Genomic DNA, 25,726 nt, shown 5'->3' on the forward strand with positions numbered 1-25,726 from the left:
GGACCAGCTCTCCCGCATATCCCGATAGTGGTGGTGGTGGTGGGGGACAGAGCGGGAGAAAGGAGAACCATAGAGGCAGACTGTGAGACATGTGGAGTGGTCATGGTTGGAGATTTGAGGGGTGAAGGGAGGTGGAAGGCCTTTGAGGAACTGCGGGAAGAGACCGGAATACAGTCAGGCCAGTTCTTACTACATAACACAGTCCTGGGATTACTCGGTAAGAGGTGGCCCGGAGTCAGGGAGGGGGACATAGAGAATGAGGATGTAGAAATGATTCTTACAGCGGCAGAAGGGGGACACGAGGTATCTAGGATATATCATGTATTGTTGGGCTGTGCTGCTCGGGTCAAACTGCACTGCAGAAGCAAATGGGAGAAGGAGCTGTGGAGGGAATTTGAAGATGGGAACGGGGGAGAATTAAACGATACCACAAGAAAGTCTCCAGAAATGCCAGGTTACAGCTGATACAACTATACATAGTGCAGAGAGCATATCTCACGCCGGCAGTGATATCCACATTCAAGGGAGCAGAAAAACAGGTATGCCCCAAGTGCAAGGAGGAGGAAGCGGGACTAATACATAGGTTCTGGGGGTGCCCGGTGGTACAAGGTTTTTGGAGGGAGGTGGCGCAAAAGTGTCCCGGGGAGGGGTAGACATTGATCTAAATACGCCGGAAGCTTGTATGTTGGGCCAGTTCAAAAGTAATGAGAAGGATAAACCGTTGAGTAAATTGAAGGATCTGATATATATCACGAGCAAGCTCAGTATAGCCATCGGATGGAAAGACACGAGAGCGCCAAGCATGACCAGATGGTGGAGGGATGTAGAAAAATGGTGCACGGCGGAGACAGGGGTGTGGGAGAAAGCTCTCAGGACGCAAATGGAAGAGCATGGGATAGCCTTATAAAGGTGGATAGCATTTACGGTCACGCTGTTTACAAACATGGTAGACAATGTGGAGGAGCTGGAACGGGGGGGGGGTAGACGTAATCTTTGAGAATACGAATGAGTCATGCGGTAAGGCAGGGCTGGAGGGGTGGGGCGATGGGATGTATATAAATATAAAGTTGAGCTTGTTGCTCAGTTTGGTATTATTGTTTGTTGTGTAAAATTAATAAAAACATTTAAAAAAACTCTCCACCACGCCAGCCTGTTTCTTAGGGATCAGGGTGTGAGTGCGTTGTACGCCGAGCAGCCTTCCAATCGGTAGTCTTCCACCAGAGGCAAAGCGCATGCAGATCTGATGTGGGGAAGGAACCGTCGCACAGCAGGCACCTGCTGCGGTCGACATGCGCTGTGGATACACTAGGGCACCAGTGGACGGTGTTCCCAACCTGAAAATGAGAAAAAACAAAAGATTAGGGAAAGCTCATGGAATTATGAGGCTAGAGGCCTCACCCAGGAGCGCTGGTGAAAGCGATCCGTTCCCATCAACGCAGGAAAAGAGGAATGAGGTGTGGCACCAGTGGGCGTGGTTATGGGAGCGAATGCTCCCAGAACCGTGCGCGTATACATTTAAAGGGAAAGTGTTATTTTTGTAGGATGGAGGAAAGGGGACGGGATGTAGGAGTACTATATAATATTTCAAAGCTCTCCCATAAATCGCCAGGCTTGCTCAGTCCTGTGGAAGGTCTTTGCTCATATACAATACTTCCCCTCCTTCCTTGATCATTATTCAAGGGTTTCAGGCTGGACAGACGAGCCATCTCTCTCTACACTTTGTTGTGGTATAAGGATAAAACAAATCCAGATCAAGGTCTTCTATTTAGTAGGAGGCTTGAGCACACTTCGGGACCATCATGCATCCAATCATTTTGAGCTGCAACTGGTTTTACAAGCAAACTGCCAATCAATTGACCAATCATTTACACAAAATAGAGACACCACATACATCAATTGCTGACATACGGCCACTCCCGCGACCCCACAAGTACCCACGCTATCACAAACATACATCTTGATGGCTACATAATCCCCTCCCAATGTCAGTCAAAAAGATTACCCGCATTCCAGTCCCCTTTTCTTATCCCCACTCCTCTTCTCTCCTAACAGTAAGGTCTGTTATTCGTTGGCGAAGATACAATACGCCTACTTCTCGGACAAGCAAGGTGCATGACTTCCACTCACCTTCTCCTTTTCTGCATGCTTTGCAGCCAAGGGAATGTCTGAACAGGAACAATTAGGACTAAGGGGAAATAATTTGCCTAATAAGTTCTCACAAGCACAGCAGCCTTCAAGGGTGACAAGAAATTTGTGGGAGTATCCATAGAAAGAACATTAAATGGCAAGTAATTTTCCCCTTTTTTATAATTGTTCTTTTATAACACGCTTAATATCAACGAGTGGTTTCTAAGCACAGGATCGCGAAAAGAACCTATGTTGCGCTGCGTTGCCTTGCTTCCAGGACAAACGCATTGCCCCTGAGCTATCCTTTCTCTAACGGATAGCATTCCCGCACAGATTACTTATCCCTTATAGACTTGTAACACAGTATCATTTGTCCTGGAGGCGGGGAGAAAGCGAAACCATCCTTAGACCAGGAAGCGCTAGAGAACAGCTTCACCAAACCAAGCAACCTGACCGGAGCACAAATCCAAACATTATTATTTGTACGCAGGCTGTAAGGAAGACCAGGTTGCTGCCTGGCAAATATCTACCAAAGGAACCCAACCCTTTGCTATGCTTTTATGGCTGCAACATCCCTTGTGGAGTGCGAAATAGGTCCCAGAGGGGCATCCTTCCCTACCTTAGTATAACACTCCAAAATACAGAGCAGTATCCATTACAATACTGCCTGCTTAGTGACTGCTTTACACATGCAGGTCTGAGCGAGAGGTATAAAAAGCTGATCATCCTATTGAAAGATGATTTTCTGCCCAAATTCAAACCCATGTATAGCAAATAGGAAGGCCTTACATGTAGGCTAACCTTTTCCCTTGAAAATAATATATATGGAGGCCTAGACTAGAGGGCCTGACTCTCGCTCATCCAGCCGAGGCCATCGCTACCAAAAAGATTCCTTTAAAGTTAAGAAGTAGGAGAGAACAAGAATGCACTCGCTCAAAAGGCAAGCACATCAAGAAAATCAAGACCAAATTGAGGTCCCAAACCGGGAGAACAAAAGGGGTTGGAGTAAAGTATTAACTACGCCCTTCAAATAGTGTCCCACCATGGGAACAGTGAAAAGAACAACTGCAGCAGGAGTCTTTGTCTGGTCAGAAACAAAAGGAACTGCAAGGCAACAGAAACAGGACAACGCATCAACCTTATCTTCTTACACTATGCTTCATACTTTTACCACCTACATGCATGTATATCCTTAATAGCCAGCCGACAGGGAGAGAGCAGCTCCTCTAGAACCTCATCAGGCAAATCCCAATTCACTGTACCTTAACCGCCCAACAGCCACACACAAAGGCTAAGAGAGAGGGTGTTTCGGATTAGGTACCCAGCCCACCAACTGGGACAGAATGTCAGCCTGAAAGGCAAGCGTCCGGGGGGGGCAAATGTCTTCTCCTGAAGCTCCTAGTACCATGTCCCCCGAGTCCAATACAGGTCAAAACAGAAGCTCCCAACCGCCTAACAACCAGACGCATGACTGGAAACAACCAGAATGCATAGAGGAGGCTAAAATATCACACCACCACAAATGCAACCCCTCATTTTCCTTCAGGGGAAATTCCAACATACAAAAAAAGCTTGAATTTCCCGTTGTCCCTGGTCGTGAACAGATCCACTTGCAGGGTTCTCCAAATGGTGAAGACCTCCATAAGGACTTTCAGGGAAAGTTCCCACTCATGGGCAGCCTAGCCATTCCTGCTCAGGGTGTCAAACACCACATTCTCCATCCCAGCCAGAAGGTCACCAAGATATTGTCTAATGCATAGAACCACAGCTGCATCGATGCCCTACACAGGGGACGTGACACCCTCCATCCCCCTTCTTTGCTGAAGTAATGCATGGCCACTGTACTGCCAGTCAGAATCAGAACACGTCGCCTGTATCAACGAAAGGCCAGCAGTGCTATCTGGTCACTTGCAGCTCTAGGAGGTTTATATGAAACCCATGACAATTATGGCCTCTAATCACAGTTGCCAGAAAGTTTCCACCACTATGTGAGAAACCCGAAGGTGTCTCACCCGCTAGTCCACAGGGATCCATCGTCCAGGTGGGCAGGATGCACCCATCGCTATTGGATCCAGTTGCTGGGGGTGGACCAGTGCGGGAGGATCACCTGGATGGGGGGGCCTTTGGGGAGTGGGAGGGGGATACCGATGGGTGAGATGCAGAACCCCCTTCTTTATAACACCTTTTCCCCATCCTACACCGTAAAAGCACTATTATTATTCTGATGGTTGTAGCTTGCTCCCATATTAGATTTAGGTTTAGATTAGGTGTTTATCTCACCAATTTTTGCAGTTTAACAAACACCCTTGAACTGTGATCACTTGTGTGTCTTGCTTTGATACCATGCCTTTCTTACATATGGTGTCAGAAGTGGCATGTGACTCAATTGAAACAAATTGGGGAACCCTACGATTTCAAACACTTAGTCATAGAGCTTCAGGTCCCTCTGTTGCCACTAAAGAGTTGATAGGTTTCAATATCTGCAGTAGTAGAGATGGAACAAGTTACTTACCTGTATCTGTTGTTCTCCAGCATGGGTCTAGCATGGATTCACATGCTCATGAATATTCCCCGTCAGGCTGGGAATCCTCAGTAAAGAAAAAATTAGTATCAGTTTCGTTTCTGATCTGTCTTTCTTAGTAGTAACCCATCACTGGTCTCTGGGTCATACTGCCCCCAGCCAATGACTGCCCTCTCCCTAAGCCCCTCCCTTGGCAGCCATACTCAGATTTGGTAGCACGTAAAGTGGCAGTATGACCAAGTGAAGAGCCGCAGAGGGGACAAAGGGAGGGTTCGCATGTGAATCCATGCCAGACCCATGCTGGAGAACAGTTACAGGTTGTTCCTTCTCCAGCATGGGGTCTGGCATGGATTCATATGCTCATTTTTCTTTTTTTTTTTAAACTTTATTTTTGGTTTTTGAATGTGATCGCCATGCATAGGCACCTCTAGGGTGCGCAACCATAATAAAACAATCAGAGAAAAAATTAGAAAGAGAAAAAAAAAAAAAAAGAAAAAACAAGACCCCAACTTTAAACAAACCCACCGAGCCAACCCTTCACCCTCCCTCAAGTTCACCCTTGCAGGATTCCGTGGGTTCCTCAGTTCGCCATTGTCCAGCGCCTCCTCACGAATCCGAGCCCCTCTGCACATCATCTAGTCCGCAGATTAATCAGAATCTGGGGGATCTGCGTTTTTTAGCAGATAATTTATGTATGGACCCCAGATGTCCGAGGGGCGAGCATGCAGCGGTAGGAGTCTTATGAATTCACACTCTGTGTTTTGACAATAAATAATGTCTTTCTTCCAGTCTTCAATCTTGGGAAGTGGGCCACGACCCCACGACATCGCGATTCTCCTGCGAGCCAGCACCAGGAGAAGGGCCGCAAGTTTTCGAGATGCTGGCTGCAAGTATTTTGTAAGACTGAGCAGGGCTCCAAGGGGTGTTGGGGTCACTTGCTCGCCTATGATGTCTTCAGTTATTTGTAGAACAGAGGACCAGAAATTGTGAATTCCCGGGCAGTTCCAAGCTAGGTGGAGGAAGTCGGCATTGTCTGCCGCACATCTGTCGCATCGGGCTGACAATTCTGGGTGGTGTTTTTTCCTCCTAACTGGGGTGTAGTACGTCTGATGCACGAAGTTAAAGTGAATTAATTTATGCTGAGTGTTTATTGCAACTTTTTGCGTTAGGCGGAGGATATAGGACCAGTCTTCGTCTGAAATCGATTCCTGAATGGCTGATTCCCATTTTTGCTGCGCCTTGGGTTTGGGTGTCACACTGTCTGCTATGAGGGATTTATATAGTAGCGACACTAATCGTCCGTCCCCCTGCGCTTGAATCGTATTGTGTAATAATTCCCATGTGGGAGGTTGATTGGGAAAGGACGGAAACAACTTTTGAAGGGTGTGACGTAGTCTAAAGTAGATGAACACCTCTAACGAAGAGTTGCCGCCTCTATCTTTGGCCATTTGTGGAGTCAAGAGGGAAGAGGTCTCCAAAGGAGTGAATGTTAACCTTGTATGACCAAATGAGGAACACTTTCTCATTAGTAAGGGGGATTCCAGGAACAAATCTAATGGGCAGTAATGGAGAAAATCTAATTGTCACCCCATATTTATTAGCTATTTTTTTCCAAATTGCATAGGTGGATAGGACCGTGTTTAGCGTGTTATATGGGGCCGACATATGACTGATAATGACGGCCCTCAGGAGGTTGGGCGAAGCTAGGGCACGTTCCACCTGCACATGGGGCCGAACAAAGTGGACCGTATACCAGTGACTGAGAAATTGGGCCTGGGCTGCTTAGTAGTACTTTTCGATATCGGGGAACGCTAGTCCGCCATTCGACACTGGCAACGTTAATGTGTTGTACGCTACGCGCGCTGGTTTTGCAGCCCACAACAACTCTAGGACTAGACTCTTGACTTTTTGGAAAAAGGATTTGGGGACAAGTAGCGGAATGTTCGTGAACAAATAGAAAAGTTTGGGTAAGACGACCATTTTCGTTAAGGAGGTTCTTCCCCATATCGTTAGGGTAAGAGTTTTCCACCTATGAATTCGTTCCTGCAAGGAATTCAGTGCACAGACATAGTTATCTCTATATATCTTATGATGATTACGTGACATATAAATACCCAGATAGCAAACCTTTGAGGTTTCCCATTTAAGGCCGTAATCGTCCGCGAATTCAGTTGTGGTCGGGGTCAGGGGAAAGAATACGGATTTTGAGTGGTTGGTTTTGAGACCTGACATTCGCCCAAATTTTATGACTTCTCGCATTACCGGGTTAAGATTGGCCTCGGGGTCGCTGACAAATAACATGACGTAGTCAGCGTAGAGAGAGACAATTAATCTATGTGGACCCAGTTTAAGACCTTGTGTCAGATGGTTGGAGCTAAGCCTCGAAGCCAAGGGTTCCATAATGAGGGCAAAAATAAGGGCAGAGAGTGGGCAACCCTGTCTTGTTCCGCGTTCTAGTGTTATGCCTGAGGACCTGGAGTTTCTGAGTGTAATATATGAGCGGGGGGCACTATATATTAAGGAAACTAATTTGATAAAGAATTTGCCTAGGCCCATTTGTGTAAGTGTTGCGAACATAAATGGCCATTCAACCGAATCAAACGCCTTCTCGGCGTCAAGAAGGACTGCTATGGCCCGTTGTGTTGGATTTAGGGCCTCTATGACACCAAACAGTCTTCTGATCCCATAGGTTGAGCTTGTCCCGGGATAAACCCAGCTTGATCCCCTAATACGAGCGCAGGCATAAGAGGAAGCAGCCGTGCAGCAAGGATTTTAGCTAGAATTTTATTGTCCAAATTAATCAAGGAGATTGGCCTGTAGGATGCACATTCAACTGGGGGTTTGCCGACTTTGTGCAGCAACATTACGTTGGCTTCACATGATGTGGGGGGGAGGTATCCACACTGCGTAGATTCTTCAAAAACTCAGAGCAGAAGAGGAGCAAGGATGGTTTCATGGGCCTTGTAGAACTCTCCGATGAGCCCATCGGGCCCAGGCGCCTTGGCATTTGGGAGGGATTTTATTGCCTCCAATATTTCATCTACTGTTATCGGAGCGTTCAAGGGCCCACGTAGCTCCGCTTCAACCCAGTACACCTCCGTGTCGTCGAGGAATTTTTTAATCGATTCTGGATCGGAAACCCCTTTGGAACTATAAAGAACTTGATAGAAGTCCCGAAATACGTTGACAGTTTTTTCTTCTGAATATACTAGTTGACCTTGGTCATCTTTAATACACTCCACTTGGGTCGGTATTTGTCTATTGATAGAAGACGGGCTAACAAGGCACCTGGTTTCTGTCCTTCCCCATATTGGCGGACCTGGTGTTTGTGGCTCATGAACTTTATTTCTCGTTCAGCTATTTCTCTGAACTTCAGCAGTTCTTTCTTTATTTTGGCTTGGACATGTGGGTCTTGGGTAGTGGAGGCTCTCATCTCTAGCTCTTTTAAGCGTTGTTCACTGCTGGCCAAGTCTTTCCGGATCAATTTTAGTATGCCGTTTTCTTTGGCCAGGCAAACTCCTCTCACGTAACATTTTAGTGTTTCCCACAAGGTGCTGGCCGAGGCGACAGAGTCTTGATTTATTTCTATAAAGGATATTAGTTTTTTGCGAAGTTCATCTGCGAAGACGGTGTCGTTGAGTGATCCGGGCTTGAATCTCCATCGGAGCCCAGGGTTTGTGGTGCCTGAGAGGGTGACTTCCAGTGTGACCATTGAATGATCAGAGAAGGAACGCGGTAAGATTTGGCTTTCCCCCCAGTTAAAAGGATAGTGCGTGGATGCCAGAATGTAATCGATCCGGGAACTAGTATTGTGAACCGTAGAATGAAAGGTGTACTCTCTTGCGTCACGATTGTGGCGCCTCCATGTGTCGGACAGCCCAAACGTGTGGCAAATCTCGCGGACTTGGGCGCTGGCTTTGGAGGGATGTCCTGTTGTGTTATTGGACTTGTCGAGAATGGGGTCAATGGGCGTGTTAAGGTCCGCTCCCCAAATAATGGTTGCTGCGTTGATCTTCCCCAGCTGAGTCACGACCCAGTTAAAGTTATTGGGTCCATCGGTATTTGGTGCATATGAGTTTACTATTGCTACCTCTTCCCCCTCACCAGTAGGGTTCTTCCCTCTGAGTCCTTCACTGAGTTAATGAGACTAAAGTTCGATTTCCTGTCTATTAAAATTGCAACACCTCTGGCGTATGACGAATATGATGAGAAACACCTATGACAACCCCATGATTTAGCCCAGAGTTGTTCTGATGTAGGCAGGAGATGAGTTTCTTGTAAAATAGCAATGTTGACGTCGGAGATAATGGAGGATCCTCTTAGTCTTCGCTGGATGGTTAGCCCCTCGGATGTTCCAGGTGGCGATTTTAAGTGTTAATCCTGCCATCTGGGAGGTTAATTAAGTTCCAAACCATCAGGACTAGCAGAATTGACTGTATTCTTGCAATCTGGAGGTGGCCAGAGGGCCCAGCTTGTGTTGGAGTGACGAGGAGCCAGGTGATTGTTGTGGAGTAAGGGAGAGGGGTAGGTGGTGGCTCGGCTGAACTGGAATCCCACCCTTGTGTGGGCAACCCCCAACTGGCCCACAAAGAACAGTCCCATACAAACACAATAAACAGCACTGCAGTGCTAGGGGTGCCGGTGGCCCTCCAAGAGGGGCTGGCTCCCAAACTTCGTTATGAATTGCGATCCGTGGTGAAAGAACAGCTATGTGAGTGCTGGTGAGGCGTCTTTCATTTTGCGACAATTACGAAATGGATTTTTATGGCGGATCCCTCCTCTGTCTATTTCCCCTCTGAGGGTTTTGGTTGTTTGGGGCGGGCCTGCAGCCGGCGCGGTCCAGGGAATCACTGATCTCTTCTGGAGTGCTGAAAAACTGCATTTTGCCTTCATGCTGGAGGCAAAGTTTCGCCGGGAAAAGCATGGAGTATTGGATCTGGTTTTCTTGTAATCTTCGTTTCACGGCTGTGAAAGTGCGTCTTTGGGCCTGGACGGCTTGGGAGAAATCTGGGAAAAACGGAATCTTATCGCCTTCGTATTGGAGCACTCCTTTGACTCTGGCTGCTCTGAGAATGGCGTCCCGGTCCTTATAATTGAGAAGCTTCGCAATGATGGACTGGGGGTTCGCTCCGGGAATGGGTTTCGTATTAGGAACCCTATGGGCTCTGTCGATAACAAAGCACTTTGAGAGGATCTCTGAGCCGAACAGGTCCGTGCAAATTTTCTCCACGCATTCCTCCATTTTTAGGGTGGGTTGGTGCTCTCTGATTCCGACGATCCTTATGTTATTACGCCGTGAGCGGCCCTCCAAGTCATCGTTTTTGGCGCTCATGGCCTTCATTTGCGCCTCCAGTAGGGATACCCTGGAGGTTAAGGCCGAAGACCCATCATCAAGGTCGGAAACCCTCTGTTCGACAGTGTCGAGCCTGTCAGCATGTTTATCCAATCGATGTTGGAGCAGGTCTACTCTGGAGGAAAGCGAGTCTAGTTTGCTCCCCAGGCTCCCTATCCCTGCCTTGAGGTCTAACAGAATTTCTCTGATATCGATGTCTTGCGTCTCGTCTTCTTCGTGGGGCGGACTTGGGTTGGGTGATTGTGATCGACTGTTGGAAGAGGACGCTTTGACGGAGGGGCAGCCCTCAAAGTTCAGTTTTCTCTGTTATCTATCTGTTTTCCCCATGATCTCGATGAACAGTGAACGATGGAGCACCGAGGAAGCGACACAGGGCGGGCTCAGGAGAGCTAGCCAAGAGTCTGCTGGGTGTGTTTGTGGCAGGCTTGCCAGGGGTTCCTTGCCGCGTGGTTAAAAAAACACTCTGCAAAGTTTGGTTTTGCTTCTGATTGATCTATGTTCGTTTTATGTACGTGGCGACTAGGCCCCACAGAACCGCGGCGGTTGCAGGTAATGTTGATGCGCGGGAGAGCCGGGAGACCAATCCCACTTATCGCGGGTGCTGGCGGTTATGGGGGCGCACAACGCGCTCGTACCTGGCTTTCTGTTGGCGTATGGTCTGCTTTCCGTTGGCGTATGATGGCGGAACGGGGGGTGGGACCTTTCTCCGGCCGTCGTTCGTGGGCGAAACCTCATGCGACGGATGAAATAGTTCCAGAGTTGTGCACAAAAACACCTTAGCTCTCGCTGGGTGTTCACAACTGCTCAACTAGTCACCATGGAAGAATGATATTTTCAGGATCTTTGGGGAGCTACACGGAGTTCACAGGGAAGCTGCCATCTTGGATGGCTCTCTAGCGCCCTCTATGGATTCATATGCTCATTAACATAAGAATACATAGCAATACACACATGCACAACCACGGGAGGTGGCAAGGCTCAACATTAAGTATTACATAAAACTAAACATTAAGCATCTCTTACCTCCTCTCCAGGTTCACCTTAAGGGAACAGTTTGCGCAGTACTGCCTGGCCGACTCTGGACTCCTCCCTGGAATCCCGGTCGACGCAGTAGAATCTTGTGAAGGTGTGCGTCGACCTCCACGTAGCAGTCCTGCAGATGTCCAGCCGGGTCACACCAGACAAGAACGCCGTGGTAGCAGCGATCGCTCTGGTCGAATGGTCTCTCGGAAGGCCGGGCAATGGTCGGTTTGCCAACCGATGACAGTGCATGATGCAGCCAGAGAGCCATCTGGAAATGGAAGCCTTCGAGGGAGCCTTCCCTTGGTTCACAGGTCCAAAGTTCACAAACAGCTGTGATGTTTTCCGAAAACTCTTTGTTCGGTCCACGTAGAACTTCAGCGTTCTAGCTACATCCAGCGAGTGCAAAGTCCTCTCGGCCGGCGACGAAGGCGACGGGAAAAAGACTGGCAACACCAAGGGCTCGTTGAGATGGAAGTCCGACGGCACCTTGGGCATGAAGGAGGGGTGCGCGCTCAGCACCACCCTCGTCTCGTGGAAAGTCAAGTATAGAGGCTTGCAGGAAAGGGCCTGAATCTCTCCCACGCGTCGTGAAGAGGTGATGGCCACAAGGAACGCTGTCTTCCACAACAGAAACTTCAACAGAGCCGAATGCAAGGGTTCGAATGGCAGGCCCATGAGCCTGGTCAGGACCACGTTGAGTTCCCACACCGGGGCAGGAGCCTTCACCGGTGGGAACGATTGGAACAGTCCTTTCATAAACTCCCTCACCAGGCGATGAGACCACAGGGACGACCGTCCTGCAGTTCTGGTGTATCGGGAAATCGCTGCCAGATGCATCTTGATGGAAGCGTGAGCTAGTCCAGCTTTGGCCAGCGAACAGTAAGTACGGTAGCACTTGAGGGGCTGTAATCCGTAGAGGGTTAATCATCTGTGCACGGCATCAGACAGAGAACCTCTTCCACTTGTGTCCATAGCACTTGAGAGTTGAGGACGCCCTGGCCTTTGCAAGAACCTCTATGCAGTCGGCTGGGATATCGTACCCGCCAAATTCTAGTGCTGCAGGAGCCAGGCCTGCAAGTTCAGCGACTCCGGGTCATGATGAAGAATGGCACCTCCTTCTCTGCAGAGAAGATCTGCGTCTGTCGACAGTTTGACTGGTGGGGACGCTGACAAGTCCAGAAGGTCCGGGAACCATATCTGTCTCGGCCACCTCGGTGCGACGAGGATCATCCTGCACTGGGACCTCTTGAGGTGGTTGATGAGCCTGAGCAGCAACGGCAATGGCGGGAACGCATACAGGAACAGGCCGTCCTAGGGGAACGAGATGCATCACCCATGCTCCTCGGCTGGGGGAACCTGCTGGCGAACCTCTGGCATTTGGAGTTCGTCGCTGTCGCGAACAGGTCGATTTGGGGTTTGCCACATCGCCGTAAGAGTTGATCCACTTGATCCTGGCGCAGCTCCCTGCTGAGTGAGTCCGCGATGGCGTTTTTTATCCCTGCTAGATGAAAAGGCACCAGAAACATCCCCTGGGTAACGGCCCAGTGCCACAGATCCTGGGCTTCCTTGGACAGGGCTGGGGATCTGATTCCTCCCTGCTTCTGGATGTAGAACATCGTGGTGGTGTTGTCGGTGAAGATCTTCACCACCTTGCCCTTGAGGGACGGGAGGAATGACTTGAGGGCCCAGAACACTGTTTGGAGCTCCAGTATGTTGATGTGGAGCGGCCTCTCCTCCGGGAGCCACAGGCCTCTCGCGTGAAGATCTCCGGTGTGCGCTCCCCACCCCTCCATGGAGGCATCCGGCGTCACCGTCACCTGGTATGCTGGGGTCTGAAAGTCCGTGCCCACGGCGAGATGCGCGCAGGTGCCCCACCATCGAATCGCCTGGTGGAATACTTCGTTGAGCGAGATCTTGTCCTCGAAGCTGTCCGTCGCTTGCGTCCAACGGCGTCGAGGAACTCCTGCAGAGGACGCATCCGAAGCCTGCACAGGCGCACCAGATAGATGCAAGAGGACATCATCCTGAGGAGGGACTTGATGGACCTCACTCTGGCCACGTCCGTGGCCAGCAGACGCTGTACCTTGCCCAGGATGGCCTGCGTTCTTTCCTCCGACGGCGAGGCCAACTGCGCTACTGTTTCGAGCTTGGCTCCCAGAAACAGCACGACCTGCGACGGAACCGGTGGGATTTAGGGAAGTTGATGGAGAATCCCAGGTCTGTGAGCAGCCGGGCGGTCTTTGCTGTGTGTTCGACGGCGAGTTCCCTTGTCCCTGCTCGGATGAGCAGGTCGTCCAGGTAGGCGTAGATGTGGATCCCCTGCAGGTGCAGCCGCGCCGCCACTGGTGCTAGGCACTTGGTGATCACCCTGGGTGTCTACTTCAATCAGAATGGGAGGGCCTCGAACTGGTAGTGCCGCCCTTGGACTACGAACCTGAGAAACTTTCGATGTCCTTTTAAGATGGGGATGTGAAAGTACGCATCCTCCAGATCCAACGACGATAGGAAGTCGCCTTCCTCCAGCTGTCCCAGCACGTGCTGGAGGGTGACCATCCGGAACTTCTGTGCCTTGATGTATTTGTTTAGCCGACGGAAGTGCAGGATGGGACGCCAACCTCCTGTCTTCTTTCTGACGAGGAAGTATCTTGAGTATACTCCGGAGCCCCGGAGCCTCTTTGGGATGAGTTCGATGGCTCCTTTCTTGAGCATCGCCCTTACATCTAACAGCAGTTGAGGGATGCAAGTCTTGCTTGGAAGCAGCCTTGCTGCCTTGGCCTCCCTGGCGATGACGGCGAGATCCACCTGACTTGTCTCGTCCCCTGTAGGCTTCTTGCGACGAGGAGCGGGCCGCCTGATGGTAAGTCGAGGAGCCGCTGCCTAATTCTTTGGAGGCACCTTGTTTGCCTCCGAAGTTCCAAAAGGGCGGCCGCCGTTGCTGCAGAACTCCCAAGGCCCGAGCTGTCTCCGTGTCGGTCTTGATGGCCTGCAGCGACTCATCCACAGTCTTTCCAAACAGATTGTTCCCGTCGAAGGGCATGTCCAAAACCTTGGCTTGCACGTCCTGGTGGAAATCCGTCGCCTTGAGCCACCCCCGCCGTCGAAGGCAAACGCCATTGCCCAACTGGCGGAAACCGGTGTCGGCAATGTCCGTGGCCACAGTTATGGCGTGGTCCGACGCCACCTCACCCTCCTGTGGGATCGCCAGGGCCTCTGCCCTCTTGTCGTCCGGGAGGAAGTCCAAAAGGGGGGCGATCTTGTACCACAATTCCCTGTCGCAGCGGGCCACAATCGCTAGGGCGTTGGCCGCCTTAATCGTCGTCGCCGCTGACGAGATGACTCGTCGTCCCATGGCGTCCAGCTTCTTTCCCTCACCGTACCGGTTGAGGATGAAGCCGCCAATGCCCCCCCGCTTTCTTCTTGGCCGCTGCCGAGACGACCGAATCCGGGGTCGGCAGCGCCCTAAGGCCCTAAGGCACAACGGGGCAAAGTCGGGGACCCGGTACTTCTTCTCGTACTGGTCCCTCTTGGCAGGTGTCGTGGACGGGTTCTTGAGGAGGGCAAGTCCCTCGTCCCAGATGTCATCCAGCAATGGCACAGCGAGGACCGTCTTCCTCTTGGCCTCGCGCCGTTGGTAGAGGAAGCCTTCCTTCTTCTCCTCAGGGCAGAGCTGAAAAGGCTCGGATGCCCTGGAAATCATGGCGTGGAAGGAGCCAATCTCGTTGGGCGGGGATGCCAGAGGAATCGGAGACGGGAGGCCAGTCCCGTCGTCACCGTCATCCGTCCCCGTCGTGACTGTGTCCGTTCCCGTGTTGTCCCTATGGATCGGGGAAGACGACAAAGGCTGAGAAGGCCGTGAGGGCTGAAGGGGCACTGGATGAATTCTCCTCCTCTTGTTCGGAGGGCTTCCTGACGCACCCAGTACAGCTGGGTCGTCTGTCGGGGTAGGGGCAGTCTCGTCCTCATCTCCGTGCATAAGGCTTGGATTGCCGTCAAAATGGACGCCGAGTTGTCCTGAGGCTCGGGTTGCGACGGGCGTGGCGGGAGCGATGGTTGTTCCTCCATGGGAACCTCGTTGTCGTTGCCACCCTCGCTCTCGTCGTCCCCCTCCTCGGGATTCCTCCCGTGGGGCTGGGCCTCTTCCAAATTCTCGGCCAGCTCCTCCTCGGAGGTTGTGTCCGCCCCCCCTCTTTTTCCACCAGGGTCTTCACGGGGGTCTTCTCGATGGGCTTAAAAGAGGATTCCCTCCGCGGAGGCAGGGAAACTCTGGGCCCCAAGGTCGCCTCCACTGGGATAGCCTCCACAGGCTTCGCCAGGGCAACAGCGACTCCCTCGATAGGGGCCTTAGCCGGGTGGATCAAGGCCTTCGCCGCCTTGGGCGCGCTTGTGGCCTTCTGTCATGATGCCTAACCCCGGGCATCAGGACCAAGGCCCTCAGATCCGGGAGCAGGCATCCAGACATTTGTTTAAACCTCAGCAGCCCCGGGTAGGAGCTGTCTGGGTTCAGTCCTGGCGCCTTAGGCGCCAGGCTCATCATAGAAATCAGTCCTGGCGCCATAGGCGCCAGGCTCATAGACTTTACTTACCTGATGCAGACCATGCTGCAAAAGAGTCAAGCCTACATGAGGCCTGAATGGGACTATTTAGTTACAGGGACTATTTTTTACTCGGGCGTGGCTCTAGGGAACTTCTTACCTGGAACTACTTTGGAGGCTATTTAAACCACACCCGAACAGCAGCACATGCTTCGCGTTATTCTGCATCCAGCAGCGTGACGCTCACCGTGCCTGCAGCCAGCATCTAGTCTTCTGCCACGTCTGCGTGCCTGCTGCTAGCATCCAGTCTTCTGCCACGCCCACCTCGAATCCGGAGCTTCTAGAATAAAGAAGAAGAAAAGGACAAGGTCAGAAAATGAACTTATTTCAAATTCCTCACCTAATTCCGGAACCATTTCATCTCCGGACCTGGAAAGTACATCAGTCCTGCACGCGTCGCTTCGCCAGCTCCAGCAAGGCGCCATACTCACCAGTTCTCACAGCATCTTTCGATCCGGCACTTTCTCCATCATTTCTTCGCCGTAATCCGGCACCTAGGGGACACAAGAAAAAACAAGGTGAGCCAAGGGAATCAACAAATACAATCTCTTACCACCATAGACTTACCTGATTTACCACCGGCGGTATTACTCCATAACTCTCCACATTTTCATATGCCGCATCTGTAAAGAGGGAGAAAACCAACACGTTAACGCATGCAATAGTTACCGGACAGCGTTGGGTAACACAGACTCTTACCTGAACACCAGCAGCAGCTACGAGACCTTCTTCTCACGAACTCAGTTGCAACTTAAGGAAGGAAGGGGACAAGAGTGAACATCGGGCACATTGAACTCTTTGAACTTGATACTTACCAATCCCGCCAGGGACTTCAGAGTCAATACTTACCAGAACTCCCCCAACACCTTCAAACCAGTGAAGTAACTGGTATCTACGCGCCCCTGCAAGACACGCAGGATGGAGAGCTCAACTTTTACGAACATAAGGTGAGGTTACTAAGGGGATATCGGAGGTGATTAGTGGGGGAGGGCGAGAACAGTTGGGTGGCCATCACTAAAACCCACAGGTGGTTAATCCCTGTCTCCACTTGCAGGAAAATACTTCTTCGGGTCCAGCAGACAAGACTAGGCGGGCCAGTCCAGAAAGTCATCTCTGCACTACGCATCACGTTGAAGGAGACCGCAGCTGTCTGGGTCCGATCGACACCCCTGTGGGGTCCAGGTAAGCGTAACACCTTCACCTTAGGGGGAGGGTCACCGCCTCGCTCCCCCTCGGCCGGTTCCTTCGAGATCAACCGGGGCCTCTCCAGAAGCTTAGCCGGGTTCTCCGATTTTCTCTTTCCCGAGCCAGAGCGTTGGCTCGCAGTTGATTGCGTCGGTGAAGGTGCGCACTGCCTAGCAGCCGAGGAGCCCGACCGTTCGGCGCTCCCGCTGCCCACGGACTACATGAGCTTAACCGGGTTCTCGGATTTGTCACTGGGGCGCCCTCACAGGACTTAGAAGACTGCTCAGACTTCTTATCACCTGCTGGGCTCTTGCCTTCCAGCCAGTTGGAGAAGCGGATCAGCGATCCCTCATAGTCCGATCCGACATGTTCATGCAAAACGCACAGTCCTTCTCCACGTGCGTTTTGTCCTTGTGGAGGCAATGAAGGCATTTCGAATGCTCATCCTCCTTGAACACATTTTGTAGGTTGCATCCAGGGCAGATCCTGAACAGTTTGCCGGGAGTCGAGCTTCTTCTCCTCCACGAGGTAGGCCTCAGAAACTTCTGGAATCCTCCAAGAAGCGTAACTCGATGAAAACTTCACCCTTGAGGGGCGTAATTAAATCCGAAACGCGTCCCCGTTGATCGGAAGTAGAAACGGTGGAGCTTGAGGCTCGATTAAACCAAAAAATGAGATAAATCTCTTTGAAAAAGCGCAAAACGCAGTAAAATCTCGAGAGCTATAGCACAAGGACTCCCAACACTTGAGCGTCATCGATCCCGACTTCCGGGGAGACGAAAAGGTTCTCTTAGAGAATCATGGTGAAATCCCATTTGAACTACATCGTGGGGATCAAATTGCTCAAGGAATTCTGGAAAGGGCTCTATTTCCTCAGTTTAAGGAAAGTGAACCAGAGGAAGCAAAAAGAGGTACACTAGGCTTTGGGGAAGCTAATAACCCTGTTAACATAGAAGATAGGAAGGGAGAAGAGCGTACGATCTATCTCGAACTAGCCTTCGCCCAGCAAAATGATCCAGCTCTCGCTGAAGCTTTTCTACAAGCTTTGTCTGAAGGAGAAGGTATGAAGAAGGGAAGTCTCTTTTTCTTCTTAAAGCAGGGGCTGCTATATAGAAGATTAACATCTACTGAAGGCCTAATAAAGACGCAGTTAGTGATCCTCAAGACTCACCGAAAGGTGGTACTGGAAATTGAACATTTCCATCTTACTGGGGGGCACTTTGGTCAATCCAAAAACCAGGTCCATATCAGTGGGAAATCTTACTGGCCAGGTATTCACGCCGATAAAAAGACCTTAATTCAGACGTGCGAGATCTGGCAGAAAACCAGCCCGCACATCCCATTACCTTCTCCTCTGAATCCCTTACCAATCATAGAAATCCCCTTTTCAAGAATCGGGGTGGACATCATTGGCCCTCAAGAAACATCCAGATTAGGCAACAAATATGTCCTTGTAATCGTGGACTAGGCAACCAGATACCCCCAAGCGTTCCCAATACGAAATAATACTACACAGCAAATCCTTAAACACCTTCTACAGTATTTCTCCAGGGTTGGTTTCCCCAAGAAAATACTAACCGATCAAGGTTCAAATTTTATGAGCAACCTTATGGCAGAAGTCAAAGACCAACACCAGATCCGTTTACCTGACATGTCCCAACACAAGAGTCAGCCAGATTGAGGCAATTGCCGATAACTACGCACACCTGACGGCCCTTTCCCTTCCTCACAGGGATAAAAGGCAGAGCACGAGAGCACACTTGGAGCAATGCCGAAAGCACGAGGAAACAGCTATTTGCAAGACGGCAATTCAAACGGAGGGGAAAGGCAGAAGAAACCGAAAAGGCAACAGGGAGGGAATTGCCGTTGGCCCTTTTCAACCCAGACCCACGAAGTCTTCGATAAAGAAACAGTAAGACAGGGAGTTGCAGCTGAGGATCGGAGTGGCAGTTGTCAATGGTACACAGGGCCCTCCCACACTGATAGCCAGGGTGGGGAAAAGAGCTTGTCGCCGTGGTACTGTCCTTGACTTCAGCGGAAGAAAAGCCAACAAGTTCAACACAGCCGGTGAGTCGGAGGATAGTGTTATGAAACTGGACTGTCTTATGCTCATGGTTGCAGTGGCAACATGTGCATAAAGGAAAAGAAGATAACAGACAAAGGTCTTTTGTGAACAACTGAGGTATCATGGGCGTTAATTAGAAAGACTCTAACAAATGCCCTGCCTCTGAACCAGGAGGATGTGTTTGTATTGAGAAATCTACAAGAGCCAAGAGACCTAAGGGAGGCCCTGGGGAGATGTCAAAGTGATCATACAAGGATCGAGTCAAAACCCCTTACACAGTCAAAAGTCTTTGACACGTTGTGAATTGAAAAGCTAAAGTGAACTGCATTGTGATAACGAATGTGAACCCGACTGAGGGATGTCCGCAGTGTGACATTTTGTGAAAGAGATCGGAGCCCGGCTGAGGGGGTGATCCTCGGGTGAAGAAGAGTCGCCCGATCTGAAGATCTATATAAGGAACTGTTCTTTCTTTCTTTGTGAACATTATCCCACACTATTTGTATTTAGAGGTAAGGACTGGCAATAGTTTCTTCTTAGCAAAGGCCCTGTTTATTTGACTAGACTCCACTGGGACTATATATTATTTATTATTTTGATGATCGCAGCTTGCTCTCATCTTAGATTTAGGTTTAGATTAGGCATTTATCTCACTAATTCTTGCAATTTAATAAACACCCTTGAACTGTGTCCGTCTTGCTTTGATACCATGCCTCCTTTACAACTGGCACCACTTTTCAGTGACTCAACTACAGGAGATCCTGAGTGACCGCTCCACATTCCTCAGTAGTTCTGACATGTAGCCATAAAACAGACCAGTGGCTGCGTAACAGCTATTGAAGGGATCTCATTCTCAAATGAGCCCCCAGCACCAGGAAAATGCAAGCTGCTCGGAGACCCAGAAGATGGAGAATGTCTAAGGCTAGTACCATGGGTGAGTTCTGGAACATTTCACCCATTTGCCATATGTTGCTGACCATCTCCTCAAGGGGAAGCCTTCCACACTAGAAGAGCTCCAATGAAATGGAGCCTTTATGAAGGTATGAACTGAGACTTTTTAAAATTCCTGGGCACGCCCAATCTTTGCAGCAGCCGGCAAGTGTCCTTGAGATGCCACGATACCTGCTCTTGCAAACAACCCCTGAAGAACCATTCTCCAGGTAGGGAAACAACGCCAATATTCTCCCCCGGGAGATGGGCTGTCACTACTGCTATCAGCTAGGTGAAAACCCTTGGAACAGAGGTCAGCGGTAAAGGCAGCACCTTGTACTGGTATTGCACGCTGCTAATCATGAACCTAAGGAACATTGTGCTTCAGATGTATCAGCACATAAAAGCAAGCATCCCAAGGACCAGTCACACCAACCAGTCCTGATCCTGTAGAGCCTTCCTCAGGAACTTGTCCAAGTCACTTATGGCCAGAGTGGGGTGCAACCATCCTTTCTTCGAAACAAACAGGAATAGCAGCCTTTTCCTTCTTTCGAAGGAGGCACTGACTGTACTGCCCCTTCTGCTAAAACGAAAGACAATTTCTCCCAAAAGGTTGGCTCAGGTAATCGACGGGTGTTCAACAATGGATAATCAGGGTGTTTCTTGATGAAGGGTAGTGCAAGGGGTCAAGGTAAGACTCAGGCACACTGGTAGGTTACGTTTTGGTTATAAACCTTTATTGTCAAAATAATAAGAGGGGTTGGGGAAATCCTATTGATGACTAACTCTATGAGGGCTTCCCCTGCCTCAACAAAACTAAGGAACGTCTCTGTCAGGATGTTAAATAAAAACAAAACATTTTCAGTCTTGTGTCCAAAATGCTAAACTGACTCTTCTACTCTAAACTAAATATAAGGTGAACATGGGGATTTCTCTGAGCTATAGACATAAAGCTTTCTCTTGACTTTTCAAAGTTCTAAGGTGCAGAAACTAAAATAAATAAAGTTCCACTAGGAAAGGGGGTTTCCCTTCTCCTAGATTTCATACAGTGGGTTTTCCACTGATTTTCCGTTACTCGTCAAAATAAAGTCGCAATCTTTAAGAAGTATGATTCTTCCCCCTTTGCACTTCCTCAGTTTGTCCTCCACTGATAGATTTCTTACTATTCACAAAAGGGGGGGGGGTCATTTCTTTCTTCACCAGATTTACATTTAATGTTCTTTTTTCTCTCTGTATCTATCGATATGATTTTGTCACAGTTCCAATTTGCTGAAGGGGGAAAACTTCTCATTTTCCTCCTCAAAAATACAGTTCTCTTGAATCACAGCATAGCTCACAACCGAGTTTTCTTGAGTCTTTAAAGGGGCAGAAGTCTTCCCTTTTCCGTTATGCACTTTCATATATAGGGGGTTTTGATCCTGGGTTTTCCCAATCCTCCTTCCTTTCCCTGGTATACTCTCCTGCCAAAGTATTGTTCCTGTAAAAGGAGTATGTACCTTCCCTTTTTATCCTTCATCTTCTTACCACTGGTTTACTCGCTGACCAGGGTATCGCCACTTTCTTGCTTGGGTGCGAGTCCGGGACTCACTATTTGCCTGGTTCACTAAATTGCCAGGGATTCTCTGCTCTCTGTTGAGTTTCTCTTTTATCCAGCTCAAAGCACTTCTCCAATACTGGGTCAGCAACCCTTTTTCATTAACTCCACTGCCTTGGTTTAGGCTCTTTTTTTCAACAATGTTCGTATCAATAAGAACTGCACTGCCTTTACTTGGGCTCTTTCTTTCAACAATGTTTGTATCAGTAACAATTGCTTTGCCTTTACTTGGGCACTTTCTCTCATCAATATTTGGATTAGTAATGATTTCACTGTCTTTACTTGAGCTCTCTCGCATAGTACGTGGTGCACGGCATTCGCCCAGAAGCACCCCGGTATCCCACTCACTCTCCCTGGGCTTATCGGGTCTGTGCGGCGCCTTCAGTCTTCATTGTGTTTCACCGGCATCTGCGCACCCAGTCCATTGACTGGCAGAGCTCCTTGTGAGTTGTTCAGTTCCCGCTAGACCTTCCTCTGTGTTTGGCAGCTCCAGCTGCGCGAAACAGAAAAGTGGTGAACTTCTACTGCCTTACCTCCTCTGAACACCGTGCCCATTGGCCTCTGCACTGCACTCTGCAGTCTACTTGCTTTCGGCGTCCTCCACAGTGTCAGCATCCATCAGGTGCCCCTCCAGTCTCTCACTCTCTCGTTCTCCAATTCAGTTCACGTGTGTCCTTTTAAAATGTTGCAGCCTTTCTCTGCAGTTTCCATTTACTATAATGCAGCGTTGGCTTACCGTATTCAATCATCTTCATTACTCCATCCCCTTTCTTTGTCTCAGTGCCAAAAAGGTAGGAGGGGGAGGGGAAGGTAAAGGAAGTTCTGGGCTAGAAAAATCTCGGAAGTCAGCTTTTATATTACAGTAAACCATGTAGGAAATTTGCAATGGCACATGACTGACACTGGAGCTCTTCTTCTCGAATGTGGACCTGACACAGATGGCCACCCCCAGCGTCAGAGTTGGTAGCTTCTGCCTTTCCCAGGCCACGTGTGAGTCTTCCTTCTAAGGAGCCAGTAACGAGGTTGTCAGATTTGTCACAGTAGCAAGTATCCTCCACTTACCAACTGCAACATTCAAACATCAGAAGTAATGGCTTCACCCTCTTAAACATGCATGGAGATGCAACCTCCCCGTACTAAGAAAACATGGGGTGAGGAGACATTAAAGAGGCTTAAATGAGGATGGGTGATGAAGGTTGCCCTTTTTGTGCTCCCCTACCTCAGCCTAGACAAGTGTATCCCATCTTGCCGACCTTTACAGAGCCGAATTGCGGGCATCATTGGTGGGCAAAGGATGGAAAATGCCTGAATCCTAGACACCTGGAGAAAGAGGGAGTGGTCGAGAGGATGGCGTGTGATACCAGGAGTCTGAGGAATTTGGCAGTGGTTTTTGATTCTTCAAACAGAGAGATGTCACTGCTTTTATGCACAAGAGGTTGGTACCATCAAATGACATGTAAATGATCTTGGCTGGGAAGTCGTGACCAAACACTAAACTGAAATTCTCATCCTTGAAAATCTGTGCATCACCGAAGCAGTGCCCATCAATCTGCCTACTAATTCCACTGCATCCAGACTGGCTTGCAGCGAATGGCATGCTGCTTTCTTTTCATCTGTGATCATCTCTGAGAACCCATCTCTGATTTCACCTTCGGGGAGGTAGTTAGACACCTCTGAGATAACACATCATAAGACATGGGCATATTTCCCTAATGCACAGGATGTGTTGATGGCGTTCAAGAACATATGCAATAGTCATTAAGTCCTGAGGCCAAGGGTAAGGCAGGTAGTAAGTGTCCTTAACTGTAAGATAAAGAACACTATGGTAAGCTGATATTTATAAGTATGCAGAGATAGAGTCACCAGACATCCAAAACCATGGGGAGGACAGCCGGCTCTGACTAACTGATGCACACAGAACACAGTGGGCAGGACACTCAGGGAACATCCCAAGAGAGGGCATGCAGCAGCTAGGCACCCTGGGTTCCATTCCCCACATACAGACTGGCAAGATACGACATACACCACCATACAAAAATCTTCTTGCTAATTGTATCCACTTTTTTATTCTCTCTGCCTGGTGGAAGGAACAGCAAAAAGGATGGGGACCTCATATTTACTGTAGCCGCCTGCACAACTGAGCTCTCATACATTGGATGCTGTGACAGGGATCTGCAAGTGCTGCATTATACGTCTTTGCTAATTCCTTGTCCACTGCTGGGGTCATGCAAGGAGTCTTCCAAAGAGAAAGAACAGAATTAGAAATGGTATCAGTGAAAGGAAAGACCGTCTCTTTCTGCAGACTATTATCCAGAATGTCTGTCAAGTTGAACTGAACCAAGGGCTACGAGGTTGTGCTGAGGTCTAATGCTTCCACCACCTTCTTAATGGTTCTACTGATGGCTGTGTTTGGATGCCGGTAAAGTGAGGCCTGCTGCATCTCTAGGTCTAAGTCTGACATCCAAAGCACTCATGTCCTTCAAATCGCAAGCCAGATAAGGAGAAGGACGTCACCTGCAATCAATTATGGAGAGGAAATTTGACATGAAAGAAACGGGGCTCTAATTCTACTGGAGTAAGGTTTCCCTATTCATCAGACATTGCTTGCATGGTTTGGATTGGGTCTTTCCAGAAGCCATGCTAATAGGTTTGAGAGAAGCAGATGTTGAAGGACATAAAAAGAGTGGATGCAGCATGTCTCAGAGCCACCAACGATGTTGAGGCCGAAGCTGTCAAAGCCAAGGCCTTGGTGAATATTTCCAGCATTTGGATATCAAATTTCATAGACTCCTCTCTGGATATTCTTTTCTGCGTCATCATATTGTTTATTTCAGAAAGGTACAGAGCTTTCCATAAAAACAGTGCAAATACAGAATTAAATACTTAACAGTATGGGTGCCAAGAGAAAAATGGTGATGATATTCTTTAAATAGGAAAGTAATCCTTAGTGTCTTAGGGTTCCACGCTCTACTCCCTCCTGGAACGACATCTGTTTCCTTGTTATGAGTAGAAGACAAGGACAAATTGGTCAGATTTGCTTCAAGAGGGAGACATCTTTGTTTTCTTGCGCCCATTGTTTTGTTTCTTCTCAAGAGTAGTATCCTCTGTATCCATCTCCAAAGCTCTAAGTTTAGCTGCAGTAAGGGCTGGAGACGTGGGGGATGAGGAGGGAGCAAGTGTCTATTTAGCGCATCCTACTAACTGAATGCCTTAGGGTTCATTGACCCATCCACAAAAGAGTGGTGTCTCCAACAGAAGGTCCTGCAAGACACAGTTTATTAGTATTTTTTCTACCACGCCTAAGAATTTGATCAGAGACTAGCAAAGATGTTCCTCATGCTTTGATCAATCACAAAAAAATCTTAACACATCAGCGTCAAGATATCTAAAGTGTATTGCCACTGGACAAACTGAATTTGCCACTGCAAGAAAGAGTATGGTTATGTTAAAATGCAGCTTGTACAGTGAATACTTATTTATGCCCTAAGGAGAGCAACCTTGGCACAGAGCAGAACCCTGATAGGGATAACATGATTATTATATTTAGAAAATAGTCATATTCTAAAGGGTTTCCCAAATCACACAGGGTCCTCTATGTTTCTGATTTTCATGGGGAGCGAGTTTGTCTGTTGCTGTATGCGTTGAGAATGATCAGTCCTATTTTACTGTTTAGGTGCATGGGATAACTAATAGTGTGTGGTCCGCTGAGTGCAGTGTAAATTCTAGCATACATGTTCTTAACAAATTTATCGTGGTTCCCATGTAATATTTAGCACATGAAAGTATTAACATATAGATAAAAATTGTGAATTGTACATTAGAATATCTACAATTCTGTATTTAATGATAATCTTTTGATAATATAGCGTCTTCGCCAAAGACCTTTACATAGAACATTTTTATGTACACAATCATTATTAATAATAGATTAAGTAAACCAAGAGAAATTTGATAAGAGTATTCACATTCATTCACCATCCATACATCCTTTACAACACATATTTTGATGGAGAGTTTAGTAAATGCTAATCACACACCCTCAGTAGTCACCAAAGCCACGTCACAGAACAGTGTCAAATTAAAAAAATGTGCGTTTATTGTCCGCCAACAAAGGGTGATCAAGGACCCGCATGAAATGAGCCATCTTTGAAAACCACAAGGGAAACATTGTTTCTGGTTTCATTGGACAGCACTGTTTCAAAGGATACAACAGACCATAACAATATTCCCTCAAAATCTTTTAATGTAACGATTACCTAGGACGATGTTCCAAATAACTAAGCAATGCCAAGTCGACTGGCCAAAATGTCTCACTCTCACAGACCATTTGCAAACCTTT

At 48.8% G+C, this 25,726-nt stretch overlaps 1 protein-coding gene across 1 annotated transcript in view; it reads right to left on the reverse strand.

Annotated features, from left to right (window-relative positions):
* The window catches only part of PIK3C2A (phosphatidylinositol-4-phosphate 3-kinase catalytic subunit type 2 alpha), a 2,027,647-nt gene that overhangs the window by 193,842 nt on the left and 1,808,079 nt on the right, over positions 1-25,726 (reverse strand). The gene's annotated exons all lie outside the window — the stretch shown is intronic.

This window comes from Ambystoma mexicanum, chromosome 11, assembly GCF_040938575.1.
Source record: "Ambystoma mexicanum isolate Mex_15411 chromosome 11, UKY_AmexF1_1, whole genome shotgun sequence".
Classification (NCBI taxonomy): Eukaryota; Metazoa; Chordata; class Amphibia; order Caudata; family Ambystomatidae; genus Ambystoma; species Ambystoma mexicanum.